This window comes from Euleptes europaea, chromosome 3 (genome assembly GCF_029931775.1).
Source record: "Euleptes europaea isolate rEulEur1 chromosome 3, rEulEur1.hap1, whole genome shotgun sequence".
Taxonomy (NCBI): domain Eukaryota; kingdom Metazoa; phylum Chordata; class Lepidosauria; order Squamata; family Sphaerodactylidae; genus Euleptes; species Euleptes europaea.
Genome location: NC_079314.1, coordinates 66,419,106 through 66,442,262, shown reverse-complemented (window position 1 = coordinate 66,442,262; position 23,157 = coordinate 66,419,106). Strand labels below are relative to the sequence as shown.

The 23,157-nt window shown below is 41.8% G+C and overlaps 1 protein-coding gene across 2 annotated transcripts in view; it reads right to left on the bottom strand.

The window, feature by feature from the left end:
* The window catches only part of TMEM117 (transmembrane protein 117), a 238,634-nt gene that overhangs the window by 150,057 nt on the left and 65,420 nt on the right, over positions 1 to 23,157 (bottom strand). The gene's annotated exons all lie outside the window — the stretch shown is intronic.

Sequence of the window (23,157 nt, the reverse complement as noted above, 5' to 3'; positions counted from 1 at the left end):
GGCCACCCTCTGAAACTATCGGAACAGGAAGATAGATATCCAGTTCCTGTACATGTGAATTGTGTTATCATTGCTCAGTCTAACACTCCTTTCAACAGTACAGATGGGAAGTTGCCAGTATGTGCTCAGCATGGGGCATGTATGGTAAATCCACTGAATGAGCCCGTCTTAGCCTGGCCATAAAATGTGCCCTAATCCACCAGTGATAGAAGCTATTATGAAATGCAAACAACAGACACAGGGGGATTTTTTTTTAAGCCTGAGGATATTTAATAAAATAGGAGGGAAGATTTAATTATGTTAATTAGGGCTAAACTATGCAATTAGATTAATTAGGCACGGGGGTTAGCCACTTTGCTGAGTAACAGCCAATTAAATGTACACTGAGTCCAACAACTCCTTGCCTCTGATAGCTCAAACATCTGAAAGCAGAATTACTGGAAAGTGAAAACAAGGAGAATGGGGAGGGGACAGCACAGGAGTACAGACACTTATTTGAATTGCTTGTGCCCTGAAAGAGTTTCATCTTGATACAAAGTGAAGTCTCCCCTTTAAAAATAAAAATAAAATCTAATAATCGACCACAAAATAGAGAAAAAACAATAATGGGTGTTTTTCTCCCTTTCCTTCCCTCTCATCCACTTTTAAAAAAGATATAATCTGCTGTACTTTATCCAGATTGAACAGTGAACAACTTTAGGGTCCCTCTTAAAATATATCTGTGCACAAAGGGAGACAGGCAAAAATTGACCCATATGTCATGTTTGTTCAAACATGTGATCAGTAAGTTCACCATAGTGGGTCAGCGGTAACACAAACAGCTTAGCCTGAGGTAACACTGCTCATGGATGGATGTGAAGCCATTGCTATCATGAGTTCAGAAGATCATGTGAGCAGGTGCTCATTCATGCAGGCAGTCTACAAAGCAATAAAGGCTCCTCTGTCTGCTAGCTGAGGTTTGCATGACTGAAAAGCCCTCCTCAGTAAACATTTCCCTCTCATAAAAACTACCATGTTCTATTTTTCCGTGAGCAGTGCGATTTAAAAAAAAATTAACTAGCATTCAAATGTGCAATCTCTTCCCATTGCAAATGGAAGAGTCCAGGGTCAGTTTTATCATCACCTTTGCCATTAGCATTAATTAGGCATCCGAAGAAAAATGTGCAGTTTACAAGCTACTTTAAGTGCTAAATTCACTATTTCACAATTATTATTATTATTATTATTTATATTTCTAGCCCACCCTCCCCGGCCAAAACCAGGCTCAGGGCAGGGAACAGCAATAAAATCACAAAGCATAGATATAAATACCAAATTAAAAATATCAATTAAAACATAATAAATACAAACTCACAGATTATATGTATGATTATCTGTTGACCCTCAACCAATAAACCCCATCTTTGTAGTATATCTTTGCTTCTGTGAAGATGGATATTCTTGCCTTTCTCAGACACTTCTGCGACTTGGCCTCAACACATAGTATCCACAATATCATGGCAACAGCAGATTGTACAGCAGAGTTCAAGCCTGAACTGTCCCTAGAAGCAAAAATGACTAAACTGATGCTATCGTACATTATGAGAAGATGGGAGTCACTGGAAAAGACAATCATGCTAGGAAAGGTTGAAGGCAGCAGAAAAAGAGGAAGACCCAACATGAGATGGAATGACTATAAAGGAAGCCACGGCTCTCAGTTTGCCAGCCCTGCACAAAGCTGTTGACGATAGGACATGTTGGAAGTAATTAATTCATAAGATCACCATGAGTTGGAAGTGACTTGATGGCACTTAACACACACAGAAAGATGAGCGAGGACAATTTACAAGCTACTTTAAGTACTAAATTCACTAATTCCACAATATAACAGCAACAACAGAGTATACAGCAGATGGAACAGAAAAAGACATTAAGCAATCTACAAATTAATATATTGTTACAATTCTAGTCCCTTTGCTGTATTTGATTAAAGCCATTCCCCACCTCCTGGCATTTAGTCTACAAGAGTGAAATTATCAAAGACAGGGCTACCTTAACCCTGAACAGCATTTTTGGAGCAAGGAGAACATGACCCTTATTTTCTCTTTATTTCTTTCCCTTTTTATTTTAAAAAGGGAAATATGCTCTTACAGCAGTGGCGATAAGACACCAATGGCATCTTGAACCTTACAGGCACTGCATCAAATGTTAACAATACAAAATACAACCCAGTTTGTAAAGCTAATCAAGACCAGTATCCCATGTTGACAATAAATCTGCTAAGTAGAACCTGAGGAAATGTAATTAGTATTTTACAAGAACTGTACAAGAACTTTCCCTTCCCTTGAGGTCAAGTTCAAAGTTTGCCCTCAAACTTTCTTGAGAGATGGGGGTTACTATTTCCAATCAGATTATTCAGCTAGATCAGAGGAAACAGAATGGTCCGTGACCCTGGCTGCTTTGATTTACTGGCTTATGCAGGCACTGCATGCATCAGACTGAGCTGTCAACTTTGATTTCTGAAAAGGTTAAGGCTCAGATCTGGCAGGAGATCAAATACTTACAGGAACCTGGTTTTGCTAAGTAAAAGATCACTTTCTTTGTCCTTATAGTTATTTTACAGTGCTTCCCATAAAATATCTTTGGCATGAGCATGTGCAGGTGCATGACTGCACACACAATTAAACTTAATTATGATTGTTTCATCAAAATTTCACCCTGAGTCTGCTTGAGAAAACAAATAATAACATATATATATGACCTCTACTTCTAGGCTTCATTTTTCTAGCATAGGGTTGCCAACCTCCAGGTAGTAGCTGGCGATCTCCTGCTATTACAACTGATCTCCAGCCAATAGAGATCAGTTCGCCTGGAGAAAATGGCCGCTTTGGCCATTGGACTCTATGGCATTGAAGTCCCTCCCCTCCCCAAACCCCGCCCTCCTCAGGCTACACCCCAAAAACCTCCCGCCGGTAGCAAAGAGGGACCTGGCAACCCTATTCTAGCATATTATTTAGATGATCTCTGCCAAGAACTCTGATCCATGCCGGTTTGTATTTGAACAAGATCTCTACATGCTTTGGAGAAGAATAATTGAGGATAATATCATCCACTATTTAGGAAAAATGGTGTGAAGTATTTGATGTTGGCAAGTCATGACAATAGTGTAGATAAAATTGCAGAAGGGAATAATTTTGGATTAAACAATCACATTTTAAGGTTAATTAATAAGGACTAAGGAGCTTAATAAGGACTAAGGAGCCTATACGCTTGCAAGCAGAAAATGCTAGAATAAAATTAACATAGCAGATGCATTTTTGATTGACCTCCAGAATGTGAGCTGGAATGTACAGGTGGAAATGGTCCACCAGATACCTTGAACCTAAGTTGTTTCCGGCCTTAAAGCTTAGCACCAGCACTTTGTTTTGGCCCCAGAAGCACACTGGCAGTCCACTGTCAACATCTTCATCCAACATGGCAAGACATGGAAAAAAAATTTAAAGCTGGAAATGTGTGTTTTAATAGCTATTTTTCAAGAGATTTCATTGTTGAAGTTTAGAAGTGTGTCCCTGTTCCTGGGCAGAGAAGGCCACTCTGTACTGAAAGAAAAAACAGAATGGAGGGAAAGAAGAAAAATGGGAGGAAAAAGTAGAGCAGGGGCTATAAGAGGGACAGAAAAATAAAGCCTGAATGTTAAAAATCCCACCTTACGTTGTCTCCTTGCCTGTGTAAAATTACAAAAGGTGGGTGCTGTCTCAGGTTGATGTAATTCCATTCCAAGCTGCTGGACTACTCAGGAAGGTCTGACCTTGAATAACAAGCAGTTTCCAGAATGATCCAGATTGACTGCAGGAATTTAAACAGCAACTCTGTGGATGTCCTAACATTATCTTGGAATATGGAATTGTTTAGGCAACTTTAGTTCTTAGCACCCTCCCCTTCCCATCTGGGAGATCCTAGAATATAAGTGAATTGGGGGGAATTAAATAGGAGAGATTACTTGATGGTAATTGGCAGAAAGTGCCCTCTGAATCAGACAGATAACAGCATCACAGTGAATAAGTTATTTTTTCCCCACAATTCACCATTGCCTCCACAGAATCTTATCCAGTGCATATATTTAAGGTAGTTCATCTAGGTCTGATGTTCTCATGGGGCAAAAGCGCATGGTCGCTTTAGCCTCCTTTATTCCGTTTCAGCCAGGATTCAGCCAGGATTGAACACACGTTCAGCGAAAACACATGTGTTCGATCCTGGCTGAATCCTGGCTGAAACAGGGAATAAAGGAGGCTAAAGCAACCATGCGTTTTCGCCCATAGAAAATGATTTGAACCAGTGCTGTGATGTGCTTGCTGAATTATTTTATTATAAAAGCTGTATGATCCAAGCCATCTTTGAATTTAGATGCAGACCAGATGCCAAAGCTATGAAAAGCACAGATTTGTCACCACTGTATGGACAGTTGCAGATGAATCGCTAGGGTTGCCAGGTCCCTCTTTTCCTCCAGCGGGAGGCTTTCGCTTTTAAATGTGTGCGCATGCACGCGCCAACGCACGTGCAGCACTTCTGGTTTAGAACCAGAAGTTCTGCCTTGCAAAGGGCCTTTACCCCTTAGTTTGAGTGGTAAAGTGGCCCTTTACCATTCAAACTAAGAGGTAAAGGTCCCTTGTGAGGCGGAACTTTTGGTTCTAAACGGGAAGTGCGGCGCACGTGCACGTTTGCCCGCTGACCCTCAGGTGGTCGGCGAGCAGAGGGGGCAATTGCCGGGGGTTTGCCCGCCACCAGTGGGCACCTGGCAACCCTATGAATCACCCTGAGCATAATCAACAGGATTGTTGAGACTGGGAATAGTATCAGCTGTAAATTGGATCAATCAAGGAAGCTTGTTTGGTGGATACAGGAGAGAGGCCCTTTCCAACGGCAGCCCCAGGATTATGGTACAACCTCCCCAGGGAGGTGTGCCTGGCTGGCCCCCTCACCTTTGATCTTTAGGAGGCAGTTGAAGAGAGTTTTATTTAGGACCGCATTTGGTTAAGTTTACTAGCAGTTCAAGAGTTGTGATTGTAGTTCAGTTCAGTTTATTTCAGTTTATTTATTTACAGTCATTTGACCAGCAGATAAACATTGTGAGTTGTGATTGTAAACTTTGCCTTTTCTTGCTTTTAATGTATTTAATGTGTTTTATCTATGTCGAAAGCCACATTGAGCTCTCTAAGAAAGGTGGCTAATAATTTTTTAGAATAAAATTACAGCTGATCACGGACCTGATTAGGATTAGAGCTGAGCAGGGAAGGAAGGGGGATCAACTTTCTACAATGCAGATTTGTTAATCATCCCCTCCCCATTCTATTGTTAGTCCTTGAAAAGGAGGGGGGGCTCCCTTTTTTCCTTTTAAGGGATATAACAGTTTGGGGGTCCCAGTTTCAATTTGTCAACCAGAGTCAGGAGGTGTAAGTTTTACATCCTCTCGTCAGTCAGTCATTTACTAATATGACACATAGCCAGTCATAAAAAGAAGAAGAGAATCGTCAACAGTTGTCTAAAATCCCTCTTGTCCTTCCTCAGGTGGCCTTATCTGAACCGCAGCCACATTGTGCTGTAATTAGGCTTTAAATGATGCCGGAAGCTAAAAGTAAAAAACAATACAAAACACCCACACACATTATGATGAAAATATAAACAACTGCAGATGGTGCAGCGCCCTGACCTGGATGGCCCAGGCTAGTCTGATCTCATCAGATCTCAGAAGGTAAGCAGGGTCAGCCCTGGTTAGTATTTGGATGGAAGACCACCAAGGAAGTCCAGGGTTGCTATACAGAGGAAGGCACTGGCAAACCACCTCTGTTAGTCTCTTGCCTTGAAAACCCCATAAGGGGTCACCATGAGTTGGGTGCGACTTGACGGCATTTTACACACAGAGATGATGCAGCACTAAACCTCAGTCACAGCTCAAAAATCAGACATCAGGAAAGTCTTTTGAAGAAGCCATTAAGGCAGGTGGAGGCAATGCCCTCTTAACCTTACACTGGCTCCTTCCTATCACTCAAGTGTCTCATTTGAAACTGTCCATTTACTGCAAGCCCAGCAGCCTGCCTGCTTGGCTCCCTTTCCCAGTATACATTCTAGATTAAAGTGTTACTACCATTAAACAGAAGGTATCAGCTCTGGCACACTCATTCCATTTTCTATCTTGGTTATGTTGTTAACTTCCTAAACTCACCTTCTGTTCTCCTGCATCTAATGACACATCAACCCTCCCTTCGGAGAGCCCACCAGATACATCACAGTTCATACCATTATTATAAACACGAACTTAACTCTTGCAAAAATAAACTGCTCCATCTTAATCACCCTCTGTCTGATATGCATGTTGTAGGGGTGGAGTAGTCAAGGTTGCAAGCCACAGACATTTGCATTATGGCTCTAAAACCTATACAGCAACAGGGGTTTTCTACTGAATGCACCACACTCAGTCCTTAGTGTGTCTGTATGTGAGAGAGTTCTCCCATGTGCTACAAAAATAAATCTATGACAGATAGAATACACAGGCTAAATGCCAATATTGCAATCTAGAAAGACTAGGAATAGTTTCCTGGTGGGGTTCCTACATGACTCAGTCTGAATTAAGTCATACCAGCAAAAGCCAACAGCCTTTGAAAAGCAAGTTCACTCCCAGGTCCAACACAGATGCAAGAAAAATCAAAATGGTCACTGGATTCTTAGATAAGTGAGAGGACACTCTGCACATAGCCAGTTTATATTGGCTGTTCCCACAAGACAATATGAACACATGAAGCTGCCTTGTACAACCACATCAGACCACTGACCCATCTAGGTCAGCATTATCTGACTGGCAATGGTTCTCCAAAGTTTCAGACAATGGATGACCTTGCCTGACACCTGCTGAGATCTTTCAACTAGATGTACCAGAGGTTGAGTGTTAGACTGTCTGCATGCAAGGCCCATGCCCTAACACCAAGTCAATGAAATTCAAAGGCTCAGGGCAAAAGAATGGCCTGGATTTCAAGAATGCACGATTCCAGTATCTTTCACGAACATGTTCTGAATAGAACTGTTCATATGATTCATGGACTTCAGGAAATGTAAACCTGTGTATTGGGAAGATAAATTGCAGGGGCAGAGTGATACAAAAATGTGTGTAATATAGGTTGCAAAATTTTGTCAGATATGCTGCAGATTTTTTGAACTCCAGAGATTGCCACCTTCTATATAACAGCACTGTTTTGCTTTAAGAACCCAAACATTAAAAGTATTTCTACTGAACTTGGATGAAAAAAAATCCACAGGAATCAAGGGGACTTACTGCCTTTCTTTAAAAAAAATATCATGGTAGATAAAAAAAGAAATATTTTTTTAAAGGATCCAAGATACATCACACTCACAAGAAGAGTGAAAAATAATCCAACACCTCTTTCTGCTGGCTGATAAATGGCCATCTAAATGGCACGCCAGAATGAAAAATTAAAAACTGTAAAAGGGAAGGCATGCCGGAAAAGCACCATTTTGACAGCCTCTTTAAAAGTGTGCAGGCCTGTCAAGAAAAGATCTCCAGAGGATCGGAATCAAAATGGAAAAGGACAGGAAGGAGCCAAGGAGCAGGAGGGTATGTTTAACTCTGGATAAAAGTACAGCTAGCAGATTGTGGCACAGGAGGTTCATTCTTAAAATCGACTTAAGGCGAGGCAAAAAGACAGCTTTCTGCGGGAATATACAGCTCCTTGACAAACAGGACCTCAGTGTTATTCAAACAGAATGTGGATTAGAAAGTAACCAACCGTACTTGATGGTCTTAATCATCAACGAAGATGGCACAGATTTGTGCAATGAGTTATTAAACATCTACTTTTTTTGGAACACTTTGTCTCTAGCATCAGATGCGAGTCATTAATTCATTCTGACAGGATTTCATTAATGGAATTGTGTGTCTTCACGTTACTAATCCAGTCTGCTTCTCTAAAATAACCTATTTGATGAGATTAGGGATTTATATGCACACTCAGTCTGAGGACTTTATATTAGAGTTACTACAACGTCCAGAGTGGTCTCGGTGGGAGTTATTTACTTTCATAGCAATTATAATCAATAATTCTACTACCCCAATTGTGCAGCTTCAGGCCAACTTTATCTAACAGATGGGTCAGGTGCCGAGAGAGATTCTTAAAGCAGAGAAGTGATGTATTGCAGGATTTAGATAAAATGTGTATTAAGGAGATTTAACTTCTCAAGTCCTTTGCAAGGAAAATTTTGCAATACTAACTGTGCAGTCCCCAGCAGAGTTCAGCCTTCTAAGCCCTTGACTTCAAATGACTTAGAAGGGTGTAACTCTGTTTAGGATTGCACTGCTAAAGATCTACAATCATAGCATCTAGTAAAGGACACCCATCACATCCTTCACATGAGATGTCGTAGAGCCTCTTACAGAATTCTCGGAATTTTCAACGTCAAGCTTGTTATTTGTAAACGACTGTAATCTTCAGAGGAGAAATAGTGTGTTTTGTACATTTCTATTTTTACACTGGGCATGTAGCACACAATCTAGAATAGGACATGAAATTCTTCTTCAGCTTCTATTTAAGTTACAGTGCCTGTGTAATATATAATGAAGAGGATTTGCTTAGAAAGGTCATGGGTGACCTCATCTCTATGAAGTAACCCTCAAATTCAGAATGAAGACAGATGGTCCGGCAGCAAACCAACACTTTTTCTCAGCCTGAGCACAGTCTAAACCCACCTTTTTTACATCACTGTAGGAGGAGGAAAAGTAGGATCAATGGTGCCTTCCTGCATTGGTGACCTCAGTTTTTTTCATTAGTGTTCCTTTCCTCTTGTGACCCATAATGACTGACCTAATATATCCAGAATGAGACACTTAAACAGGTGCCAATGCCAGGAACAGATCTACGTTTTTGAAGGGGGGCAAAAGTTCAAAATGATGCCCCCCATATATTATATCCATATTATTTCTTTATATATATGAATATAATCAACATATATTATCAACAACTCTTTTAAATGATAGAATACATTATGTTGACCTCTATGAACTGTTAATGAATAATTATACTTTTACATTATTTTATCTATAATGTTTGAATATTCCCTCAACTCCTCTGCAAACATAAAAACCCAACCCAAGGAGAAAGTTTTTCAGCCTAGCCTTTTTCTGGACATTTTTTTAAATACAGCACACATAATTTTGAGCCATCTCTTCTGGACAATTGAGCCTCCTCCACTTCCTAAAGGTAAAGGTCCCCTGTGCAAGCACCAGGTCATTCCTGACCCATGGGGTGACATCACATCCCGACATTTACTAGGCAGACTATGTATATGGGGTGGTTTGCCAGTGCCTTCCCCAGTCATCTTCCCTTTACCCCCAGAAAGCTGGGTCCTCATTTGATCGACCTAGGAAGGATGGAAGGCTGAGTCAGCAGCTTAATTGGGGGAATGGGGAGCAGGACAAGCCATCTCTTCCATGTAATTGAGCCTCTCCCACTTCCTAGCAGCAGCCTAATCAGGGAGAATGGGGCATGTGCGCTGCAGAATGAGCCATCTCTGCTGGGCAATTCAGCCTCCCCCACCTCCTAGCAGCAGCCTAATTGGGAGAACGGGGCGTGAACACTGCAGAACAAGCCATCTCTTCCAGGCAACTGAGCCTTCCTCCTCTCTGCCCGCCACCCAGAGCACCTGCCCTCCGCATCCCTGCCCTGGCTAATGCTACTTACCACCCCATCCCCCAAAACATAGAGCATAAAATTAAAACTATACATTATCAGCTGTTAAAAATCCAGGTCAGAAGATTTGGTACTGGCTTCATTCTGTTGAGAAGGTGAGTTGTGCGATACATTTTTTCGGGCATCAACTTTAAAACAAAAAACTGTGATGCAAAGAAGACAAAGAACTAATTCTGATAGAGCTTTTTACAGTTCCATAACCAATGAACAAGTAATGTCTGTTGACACAAATCTCATTTTTATTATTCCAGCTTGGTTCTACATTTATACAGTGGGTTCCCATGGTTTCAGCTCATTTAGGGTTCCGTCTTAGGGATTTAATCACAATGAATATCAATGAAATAGAACCCATAGTAGAATGGTTCACCCTTTGCTTCTCCTTCTTTTTGAAGCTACCCCACCCCCCAGTGCCTGTGAAGACCATAGAAAACATTTCATCTGAACATTTAGAGAACCATCTCCAAACACCTGACTTGATTCCCTATGATCAATCATGTGCACTTTTGCGCTCTCAGAAACAAAGTAGGCAGTTATGGAACCATATCTAATTGCTCTGATAGATTATGTCCCTTATCATCAGATGTTATCTTGCAGCATCTTCAAACTGGCTTCCACGTGTTTGCTTAGGTGGTCTCCCAAGTGTGCACAAAATGAATGTTCTCTTCTTTGGCATAATTACATTTTGTAAGGTCACTTCTCGCCTCTGGAATACACAGGGAAACAAACGGTAGGGAGAAGTCAAGGTTCAATTATATAAGTTGTCTTCTCCCCCCCTCCCCCGAAAGACCAGATGCCCAATAAATAATTTACTAAGAAATTAAGGGAAACTGCACGTCCCTCCACATTTGCCCTTATTCAATGTCAGGTTATAGAAATCCATTCTTGCATGTACTGATTAAATATAGAACTACAATGTAATCTTAAGAGCCCAATTTAAACCAATTAAAAGCAAGTGGATTTTTCCTACCACTAGTGAACATGTAATGTTATGCATGATCCTCTATTTGTAGAAACTGACAAATACATAAGCAACAAAGATGCATTACTCCACACCAGATACAACAGGGTCTATAATTATTCACCTTTCATGTCTAGGTTTTCGTGACCATATGGTAAATAGTAAAGTATGTCACAAATAAATAAATAAATAAAATAATCTAACATGTAATCTATAGTAGAATGGAATGGTTTAGGAGGGCACTTCTACAAAGTTGTGGTATGGTGGTGGTGGTAAGTACCGTCAAGTCGCCACTGACTTATGGCGACCACATAGGTCATTTATGCATGGTCGCTTTAACCTCCTTTATTCCCAATTTCAGCCAGGATCAAATTTTCCAGTATGCACGATACCTCATTCCTTGGAAGGTCAATGCTGTTTCAACGCAAAACGAACCCGGCTTTTCCCATTCCTCTTCTGGCCCAAATTAAACCATCCTGGCTCATTCCTGAGTCACAGAGCATGCATACTCTGTTCTCGGGTTGAGCTTCCCCACGCCATCACGCCCCACCCTTTTTCCAACCCCCTCTTCAAAGCAGCATGCAGAGAGGAAAACAGAAGATTGGCTTCTCTCACAGCCAATCACAAAGCAGTGTGTAAAGAGGTGGGGATTCAAGTGCTTCCTGCTACCTCAGAGCTCTTTCTGAGCAAAAGAAAGTCTTTTTAAAAAACAAGGCTTGGATTTCTCCCCCCCCCCCTCCTTTCAGATTGTTCCACTTTTTGTTCTTAAAATGCTTTTTTATGTGGCAGTTGGGTCTGGAGGGAAGGAAATCTTCTCTCACATGGAGCAATGCAAAGTAAGTCAATTACAGAGCAGCATTTAAAGGGGTGGGCCTTGATTTGAGCTTGGGAGACTGTTTTTCTGTATTCATGGTTCGATTAGCACACAGTTTTGTCTCTGATCATTCAAGCCAATGTATGCAGTTTCCCCCAACCTGGGTTACTTTAAAGTTCGATGAACCCAGGTCCAAGCAGGGAAATCCAACCCATGCATAAAAGACCAAAGGGCTTTCAAGGCAAGAGACATTCAGAGGTGTTGCCATTGCCTGCTTATGAGTAGCAACCCTCGACTTCCTTGGTGGTGTCCCATCCAAATACTAAAAAGGGCTGACCATACTGATCAGGCTTGCCTGGGTCATCCAGTTCAGGGCAGCTGTAGTATAATGCAGTATTTATTGTATCATCCTGCTTTTATGGCATCATTTTCTACCTTATACAAGGACATGCCAAGGTTTTGACACAGAATTGTTAGCTCAGCTTCATACATAATATGAAAGCTTTTGTTGCTATGGATGGATTAATATAGTATTAGGGTAACACAGGCTTACCTGTTTTAAGTGGGCAATAAAATCCAAAACTACATTCCAGTAAGGAGGGTTGACACTTTTACTCTGATGGATGCAGCAGAGGAGCAGTAGAATCAATATGCCAAATACCATCCTTTTGGCCATCCTATCCTTGCCTTGGTAAAGTATTCCTGGTCTTCACCCCTTGCACCCAGTACTTCAGTTTGCAAATGGGGCTTATTTTGGACAGGAGCACAAGCCTCCTTTAATCTATACTGTTGAAGTAACTGGTCAAAAGTCATCTTGAAAGGTTTTGTGTATTTATTTAAGAGATGATTTGCATACAAAAATTAAACTGGGATTAAACAGAATAAAAACCTTACTCAGCAAACATTATTGGTTATAATGCAACCTTTTTAAGTTGTACCCCAAGTTCTGATTGGTCCAGGAAGGAAAAGCCAATAAATGGACAAGTCTGGGGGGGCACAGTTCTTTGTCATGTCTCCAAAAAACCCTTAGACAAGTTGCAAAAAACATTCTGACAATGGGGGGGGGGCACTCTGAATCAATCCCTAGGGACCGGGACACTGACTTTGCCAATTCACTGTTTCCAATCTGATTGTTTATTCTTTTAACTGGGGGCTTTTCTGTATTTTTTGTTGTTGTTGTTGGTTCTGGCCCCAGACCGCTTTGCTTTATCCCGTGACAGCACTGATGACACAGAACACTCCTTTGAAAATACTTGTTATTGAAGGCACGTGCAGAAGAAAATGAACTGATGTGAAAATGCACAGGGAGGGTAGACGTGCAGAAGAACCATGCCCAAACTGATTCCAGTGCTTGTGGATGGACTGCCAAGAAAATCAGGAGTAAGTCAAGCATGTGGAAGAGTTCTGGATCTTGTTTTCATGAGTGCTCTGCAATGTAATGCAACACACACCAATTCACACATTACAAAGTCTTCATGTCCCCCACAGGTCCTGTTGACCAGACGTTCGTTGAGAGTTCTGTGCACAGAACTGAATTCCCAGGTGTGCATGGGCCCAATTCAGATAAGGACTGCAGTGAGAGAGGGATTTAAGCCTTCCTTCCCAAGCCATTCCTCAACCCAATGGGCTACATGGACAATTCTTCAATAGCATACATAGGGGCAGTACAGGTCAGGAAAATGGCACCGGGTGGGGGGAGAGAAGCCTTCTTGAAAGGAGAAGGGACCTCCTCAAATGCTTGAACCTCCTCTCCGCACATGCCATGGTCCTGATCAAAATCAGGCCTGCACGTGTCTGGGAATTCAGTTATAACTCAGAGCACAAAACTCCTAGTGCATATTTGTCAACTCGAATATGGGAGGGGGGGAGAGAACAAAGACTTCATAATGTGTGAATTGGCCTAAAATCTTTGAATACTGGTCTTCCTTTGTGATAACGTTCTCCCTTCCCTGCAAAAGCCCTCTTCTGTTAGCTTATATACTTGTATATCTGCAACTGCTCGGTGAACGTAACATTTCATGCATCTGACTCTGGTTCACAAAACATATGGCACAATAATTCAGAATAGCCTTTACGGAGTGGGTTGTTTTGTTATTCTCAGCAAACTTCTCACAACAAGAACAAATCTACCCTTTCATGCCATTTTCACATCACTGAGGGGGAGGGATCGCTTTCTTACTTATATACCCCAATGGGGAAAAAAGCTGTAGTATAATCAGACATGTGGGAATGAATCTGGAACAAAATATCTCCCTAAACCTTTAAAAGATTTTAGCAGATGTGGCTTGTTTAAACAGCTATTTTAATGAAATACTTGTACTGCTTTCAGAAGGTTAAAAATATCATGTCTGAGCTCCTGCTGAGTACATTCTGAGACTTCTCTTTGCTCCCTCCCTAGGAATGTCTTGCAGTTCCTCTCAGAGAAGACAAGGCACTACTGCATTCTGTAGTAGCTAGCTGGATGACACCTCTAATGGATTACCTATTTCATGTGCATCCTGGTTAGGGTTGCCAACTGCCAGGTAGTAGCAGGAGATCTCCTGCTAATTCAACTGATCTCCAGCCGATAGAGATCAGATCACCTGGAGAAAAATGGCCACTTTGGCAATTGAACTCTATGGCATTGAAGTCCCTCCCCTCCCCAAACCCCACCATCTTCAGGCTCCGCCCCCAAAATCTCCCGCCGGTTGAGAAGAGGGACCTGGCAACCCTAATCCTGGTCTTGACTGTCTTGTAGAAAGTCAAGTTCTAGACTTGGTGTTTGTGGAAAGAACAGAGGCTGCTTTAGATGAACCATTTAAATGGTTTCAAGAGAGGCCTTCATTTCTCTGTGCAAGACCTTTTCTGTAGCAGATTAGGGTGTTCAGTTGCTTCTTTCAGGCCAACGAATGTTATTAGAGGAGAGACCAAAAATACACCATGCCCTGGCTTTTACTGTACCAGCTTAAGTCATAAAGGGGTAGGTCAGGTTCTTAGCTGTACTAAACTCTTCATGGTTTGTTCTCAGTTGTAGAGAGAGGAAAGGAGATGCCAATGCATGTATTCAGAATCTAAGCACGCAAAAGTAATAGCACTTAAACAAATAAATGCCCTAAAAGATAAGCTGTACTTTAATATTAAACTTGGGAATTAAATGCCATACCTAAAGTTGAGCCAATTAGGCAAAGTTGCTTAATTTGCACGTTATGACAGCAGACTCAGGAAATACTGGAAATAAAAGCTCTTCACTAACTGGCCCTCCCCCACTATCTTGGACTGAAAAAGATGGCATGGTTTCACACATGTGACTTTTAACAAATTTCTACCTTCTATTTTCTACCACTTGCAAGAATTCCCCCACCCGAGATCTTGTGTCTTTAAAAAAAAACCATACACACACAACATTCCTCACAACTGGATGGGACAGAGGTTATGCCGCTCTAGGGTTGCCAGGCAGTGCTGGCAGGAGGGATGTGGGGGGAGGGGCAGTGTCCTGGAAGAAAAGTAAAAAAGAAAATAAGGTCTCCTCTATTTACATGAAGTTCTTATCATACAGTTCCTGATGACTTCTAGAGCTACCTGGAAATGACAAAGGGTAGCTCTAGCAATTGCCAGGAAATCTATGATGAAAACTTCCTATAAGTAGACAAGGAGTCATTTTTCTAATTTTTCTCCTGCTTCCACTTCACATGAACACATGAAGCTGCCTTCTACTGAATCAGACCCTTGGTCCATCCAAGTCAGTATTGTCTACTAAGACAGGCAGCGGCTCTCCAGGGTGTCAGATAGAGGTCTTTCACATCACCTACTTGCCTAGTCCCTTTAACTGGAGATGCCAGGAATTGAACCTGGGACCCTACAGCCCCTCCCAATAGCAACAGGCAACAGGACCCTGCCCCAACTGGGGACTTGGCAGCCCTATGCTTCTCTGGTACAAGCCTTGCAAAGGCCCAATCCAGGGCTATGTTGGTTCTGCTACTACTTGTTCTCTATCCCTCTTATTTTCCTTTACTGTCCTTCTTTGTAACCTAGAAATCATCAAAAAGGGCATCTTGTGGTTGAGCTTTGATTTTTTGTTTTAGGTGGCAAATTTGCATGAGAGGGGTAGCAGATATTTAGATGTTTGTACCCTGCTTTTTTCTCCAGTGCGGAACAAATACTACATCACTCTCTCCCCTCCTCCACTTTATCCTCACAACCACTACTGTGAGAGGCAGGTTAGGTTGAGAGAGAGTGACTGGCCCATGGTCACCTAGAAAGATCACATGGCAGATCACATCAGAGATTTGAACCTGGATTACCCAGAACCTAATCTGACACAAGAGTCACTGGAAAAGATAACAATGTTAGGAAAAGAAGAAGACCCAACATGAGATGGATTAACTCTATAAAGGAAGCCACGGCCCTCTGTTTGCAAGACCTGAGCTAGGGTGTTAACCATAGGACGTTTTGGAGGACATTGATTCGTAGGGTCGCCAAGAGTCAGAATGACTTGACGGCACTTAACACACACACAATCTGACAATGTAACCACTACACCATGCTGGATTCTCCTAAATCCCAAATTCTTCTAGGGTGGTTGCCCATTTTTTGTTCTACTTGCTTGATCTGTCCCATTTTGCTCCTCCTGCCTTATATGACAAGGAATCTGCTGGGTCTCCCTTGCTGCCTCACAGTCGCGTGGCTCTGAAGGAGCAAAATGATAGTGAATCCACCCCATAATCTGCTTTCATGGCAGGTGGAGATAAAATCCATCTTCCTACAAGCAAAGTGGGCTCAGTCTAAAAAAGAGAAGTCAAGCCATGGACAGAGTCATTGGCTTATTCTCTGTGCAGATCAAAAGTGTTGTGTCACCTATGCAAAGGTTTAACAACTCATTCACAGGAGAAAGGCAACCCTTACCAGGAGGAATTAATCTAATTGCTTGGAGATTTTTATTTGATACAGAGGACCAAAGCAGATGCCTAACTGCAAGCCTGTCAAGATTCCTTGCAACACACTAGCATTCACATACCAACTTTACAGATTCCTCTTGCCTGACCAGATTGCAAATTTGGAAAATTGTGGCTGGGCATTGTCAGATTCAGTCCTGCTAAAGCACAGGTTTGCATGTGCGTGTTTGTATATGAGGGAACATTTCCCCATTTCCCCTTGCCTTCGTTCTGCGGCTCTCGATGCATGTGCACAGCATAGAGTCCCTTACCTCCCATGCCCCCGCCCCCTGCATTTACGTGCATGAGCATTGTGTATGGGAGGCACTTGAATACACTGCTTTCTTAAAAAGGAAAAGGGTTTTTATTTATTACAGTTTAACAATCTAGAGCACATTCACTGGGAAAAATGAATACCATGCTAAAAGGCTAATACCAGACCTAAGAAAATGCATTCACTAGCCTAACTTTATAGTTACAGTCTTGACCTCAGCATCCCTCCAAAAAGGGGGATGGGAACAAGCCCCATGAACATGTAGCTGTAACAAAAGCTTAGACCGCTGCTTGAACAACATTAATGGGTTGCTCAGATCTTTTAACCCTTCCATCCCTGGTTGGCTGGAAGTCCCTTGTGGAATCCTGACTTTGGTCATCCTCTTGTGGGACTCTAGCACTCCTGCCCCCAATCGCCGTGGAGTGCGCGTCTCATAGGACTGATCGCCAGCTCGTGTTTTGGCAACAGCCTTCCATTCTGCCCCTTCCCAGCACTTTGGGCAAATGGGTTGCTCTCTGCAGAAACTCAGCTCTGTGTTGATGGCAATGTGAGAATTTTCTGGCCCTTTACCCTAAGAAAGAGTTACTCCCCAGAGGGCTGGGGACCCCTTGGTGAACTTCAAAGCATTTATAGACATAAGTGGCTCAACAGGAACAGAGCACTGTTGGGACACATATCAAAGGAGGAGTTCAGATGCTATATTTCACTCACTTGAAATATGTGTGTACGCATATACGTATGCATTGACTTAGGTATATTTTTATCCTGAAAGCTCAGGGCAGTGTACTTTGGTCTACACTCTACTGTTTTACCTTCACAGAAAATGTTAGCCTGAGACAGAAAAAGTGATTGACCCAATGTCTCCCAACATGGCACATTTCAACATGAGTCTCCTGGACTCCAAGTCCAACTACTTAATCACAATACCACACTTGCTCTTCTGTGCAGACACAGGTAATTTCCACAATGATATCAGGAGCATATTATCAATTCCTGGTTCTCTCAAGCAGACATAAAACCTGTTAGCTAAAATGTATTTGAAAATATCTTTTCCACTTTCTCCTACACTCATACTGACGCAAAAATAGTACAAAGCCAGTAGTTGAAAAGGAAGGTTTAGTGACTCGCGTAAAGACATCTTCAGTTTCTACTCCATGGGATTTCTTTCTTCTTGCCCTAATTCAAGGTCTAATTCTTGCTCTTGATGTAAATCTTGGTTCAAGACAATGGAGTCCTCATCAATTTAGCCATCTGGAGGTTCTGATACGATTCACCCAATGGAGAAAGCACAGTGCCCAAGCAACAACTTTGAAGTATTTTCTGCATTCCGTAAGAATGTAACAGCTGGAGCAGCCTAACAATGGATGTGAAAATGGTGCCCTTGAGTTTGCAGAGGCCTGCTGAATTTGCAGCATTGCTACACAGGTCACTTACCCTTAAGGTCATCTCTGCCTGTCTCCAGCTGGTTCTGAGGACAGGTCGAAAGACAGAATTTATAAGACTACTATTATGCAAGGAGACAAGCACAGTGGGGAGCAGCTTTTAGTGAATGCCCACACAATAAGAACCACCGGCTACAGATCACACATTGCCCTGGTGGCCTTGAAAACATCCTTTGAAGTGACAGGCACAGATTGACAAATTCTTCTTGTTGCTTTTTAAAAAAAAAACCATGTCAAGGCAGCCATTATATTTTTTGCTCGTTACCTAGCTTGGAATAATAAACGTTATTATACGAAATAAATCGAGCTAGAAACTGCATCGAAAGGTGGTATTTTCAATCCTACTACCTCTTCTTAAGCTCAAGGTGATAAAGTAGCAAGCGATGATCTGGCAAATATTATTTCTACTGCACTTTGCTGCATACAGTATCGTTTATCTTTTTATTTCATTTATCCTCACAGTGTTATCTCACAGGTAGCCAGATAGTGACTGGCCCAATGTTGTCCAATAAGCATCAAGGCTAAGCATGAATTTGTGGTCAAAACCACCACAGTCAAAACCCAATACACTATCCAGTGCATCAACTAGTAGGAGAACTGATGCCATTTTCCTGGATGCTATACCATATTGGATCCTGTGAGTCTAATGCTAAACTGCACCATAGACTAGGCTAAAAGTGAATTAGACTTAGACCCAACTCATTAAAAAAAAACACTATATGCCATGAGGCTTTGACAAAGGGTTGACATGGCAGCGACTGTATTTAACAGGAATCCACAAAATGCAACAGAAGCTGATCAACACAGTTTTAGGTTATAGTGATCTAGGATTCAGAAAAGTGGAGCAGAGGCTTTAGGAAGCTTGAGTTGATGTGAAAGGAACTGCAAGCATTTCCATGACTCACCTTCCTAATCCTTCCTAATGCCTAATCCTGGCACTAGGTCCAGATCTTGGTGGGTGCAAGACAATTATTTCCCCACTCATATCAGAGCTACAGTTTCAAAACACTATATTTGTATCTCTCTGTGAGAAAAGATAACTTTGCATTTCAATGAATGGTTTGGTTTTCCCCCCTAGACAAGAGGTTAGCCACATGGTCCATGTAAACATTTAGGGGTCTCTTTGGCTCCCTGTGCCACTCCATTAGGAGACAGAATGCTTACAATGTCCTCTATCAAACCATTTCCAAATGAAAAATATTGTCCCAGTAGAAATTCCTGGTAATCTGATGAGTGGCCCCAGCCATCTCTCTGTGGTCCAAGTGCCAACCACTATTGTGATTGTAGCAAAATAGTAAGAAGCAGCGGCCATGCTTGAATTATGACACCTTCCCAGCTTCTTGGTAATTCCCAGAAAACAGACATTATTGCAACTCCACATTTTTGTCACAGACAAAGATACTTCAAATTGCATTGCAGTTCTCATGTCTTTCCCAGTCTTTTCAAAGCTCAACCCGCCCCCCACATAGGGAACCATGGCCTTGCCTTACATTTTACTAAGCAATTTAAAATTGCAAAGTCCCCCCTGGCAACCAGCGGGGGATGGGGGGGGGTACAATTACCAGATCCAGGTTGGGAAACTCCTGGAGATTTGGTGATGGATCCTGGGGAGGACAGGGACCTCAGTGGGGTACAATGCCACAGCCCACCCTCCAAAGCAGCCATTTTCTCCAGAGGAACTGATCTCTGTGGTCTGGAAATGAGCTGTAATTGTGGGGGATCTTCAGGCCCCACCTGGAGGCTGGCATCCCTAAAGCAACTGTACGTTGAGACACTCAACAAAATCACTCCTCCAAAATAACGTATTTCAGCCTATTATTTCTTGACCAAGTGGGGAGGTGTTCTTGAAGTCTATTTGTTGAGGGTTTTTAAATGCACATTACCATTCCTGCTCCCATAATGTGCTCCACCAGCCAAATAGCTCAGTCTTATATTCTTCCAATAACGGCGTGAAGAGTTACTGTGGCAAACCTAATATCTCCTTCTCCTGTGACACTGGTCATTTCCCCCCAAAGAAATGAAAGTATTTTCCCTCTCCCTGCGAGAGAAGATGTAAAACCTCCTTTAATTCAGACACAGGGCCAAGAGCTAGAAGACAACCATGCTTCATGTTCGATCCCACATTTATATCACAGATTGCGTCTTCAAATTCCAGGGCAAAAATCACGAGCTTGTGCTGAACGGATGCCTCAGATTTTGCAAAGAAATAGAACACCACATCTAGGACAACCTACTGTCAACTGGGAAACAAATGAACTCTTACCCTATTAGCTATATGAATTACCCCATTGAGGAGCACAACTTATTAATTTTGAAATGTATAATGTGCCTTGTAATACATGTTTGAGTAAAGGCATAGTTCCACCTATGGAACACAATGTTGGCACAATGGCCTTATTACTACACAGATGGGTATCAGGGGACTGTCCAGTTTAATTATATCTGTGCCCCGTCTTTTACTCCATCCTGGAACTCAAGGCAACAGACAGAAATTTCTCATTTATGTTCTCATTAGGCCCAGGTTTGTACTCTTCAATTATAAGACCTTATTCCAACCAAAGGAACTGAATTAGCTAAAGAGAGTGATTATTAAAGTCCACAATCTGTTTGGTTTAAAAAAAAAAAAAAAAAACCTGTGCCAAAAACGGGGCGATTAATGTCAGCCAAGTGTCTCAGAAGTAGTATGCTGTTTGCTGCCTTTCACTTTAAGACAGAGGAACAGAAAGTAACTTTCAGTTCATCAAATGCTACAAGACACTTCTTTACTGAAAAGAACATCTCCAAAACTGATGCAATTCACCAGGGATTCCCCCTCCTTCAGGCTGATTTACAGAACTACACCAACTTATTTTTGAGATAAACTGCCTTTTCCTCCTACTGCAAACAGATTTATTAAAGGACAAGAGAGGAGAAAATGAAAAGTGAAGGTGCCAGAAAAAACATGGAGGCATATAGGATTGTAAGTAAAGAAAATGCAATGCTCATTTCTAAAATCTTAACTGAGAGAAGATGCAATCTCCTATAGATAGATCTTCCTTGTGCTTTCATTTCATTTTCTTGGTGGGTTTAAACACTGTTTGTAGGTTATGTTTTTTCAAACGTTTCTCCATCCTATCAGTGACTCCTTTAATAAATGGCAAGAACACCTTTCCTATGGGAGACTGTTTTTCCTGAGTTTTCTGATTTTTGTTTGGTTTAATGGCCCTTCTGATTTCATTTCTGGAATAGCTGTTTGCTATACAAATAAATACAACAGATGCTACGATCAGCAAAAGACAAAAGAGACCCCCTCACCTCTGTAGGAGTATATTGTATACCTTGCAGTTGTGGACAAGTTTACATCGGGACCACACAACGCAGCATACAAACAAGAATAAAAGAACATGAAAGATACTGCAGACTTGGCCAACCTGAGAAATCAGCAGCAGCTGAACATGGACTGACCCAAACCGGACACAGGGTCTTATTCCAAGACACTGAAATACTGGACAATTCTACCAACTATTTTGTCAGATTGCACAGAGAAGCCATTGAAATTCATAAACATCAGCACAACTTTAACAGAAAAGAAGAGAGTTTAAGAATAAATAAGGCTCGGCTTCCTGTCCTGAAAAACTCCAGACTAACAAAGACTACAGTCCACAATAGCCATGCAGATTAGTTTTGGATTCCACACGTTAACAGATCACTTCAGGATACAATGGTTCCACATTAACATACCACACCCTAATTAGCACATTACCTTGATACTTACAGGACAATGATTAGCACATTACCTTTGATACTTTTGAAGGACAATGACTCAGCTCAAACCCAACCCCCTTCTGACTATATAAATTACTCTTCCAACACACTTTGACACTGAGAGACACTGTCCTTCAGTGTTACTCCTCTGAAGATGTCTGCCACAGCTGCTGGTGAAATGTCAGGAAAGAAAATACCAAGACCACGGTCACACAGCCCGGATAACCTACAAGAACCGATGAACTCTGACCGTGAAGTCTTCGACAATATTTATCAGGTCTACCTGGAAAATCTGCTAAGATTGGAGTTATGAATAGACTCATGGGACCAGTACCAACTTCTGGGTGACTTGCTATCATGTGATTAGATAGATAGATAGATTAGATAGATAGATTAGATAGATAGATAGATAGATAGATAGATAGATAGATAGATAGATAGATAGATAGATAGATAGATAGATAGATAGATAGATAGATAATTTATTTGCGGCACTTAGCCAGTAAAAACATGATAAAACAGAAAGCATGGACTAATAGATTCTTACAATCAAAGAATTACAGTCCGAGTCTTAAAACATTTTAAAAAAAGAATTACAGCTGGGACACATCTGTCAATTGCGCTGTTCTAAGGCGACGAATTTTCATTGCTGCTAAACAAAATTTCGCAACCTGAAGAGTGGTTGAAGGATTACCCCCTTGTAGGAGCACCTCAAACCTTTCACCTGCCCTGTCAGGTCTCAATCTCGATAAGAGGGGCTCAATAAATTTTGAACGGGGTAATGTATAGAAATTGCAATTCAGGAGGGCATGCTCAATAGTTTCTAAGTCCCCTGATTTGCAGGGGCAGAATCTCTCTTCCCAGGGTGTCTTCTTATATTTCCCTCAAGCAAAGCAGATGGTAAGGCTGCACATCTGCCCAGAGTAAAGGCCCTTCTATAATTCTTTATCTCTAAATAGTGGAGATAGGCTGCTGGTGCTAGGATGTATTTCGTATGGAGGAGTACAGTGAATAGAGGCGCCCTTGCTAGATCTGTTTGTCTCTCGATGTCTTTGATCCTTTGGGATATAATTAACTTAGCTTGTCCCACCCTAACTGAAGTAAATCTGGGGGTGTAAAACCCAAGTTGTTTAATTTGACATCTATGGCTATCACTATCATGTGATCTGTGTGACTCACCCAAGCTCACCTTTCTTCTCTCAGCAATTTTGTCTTCGGGTGCTGCCCTCTGATTTCGCCAAAAATATTCCAAGTGTTTCAAAACTCTCAACCTGAACTGCAGAG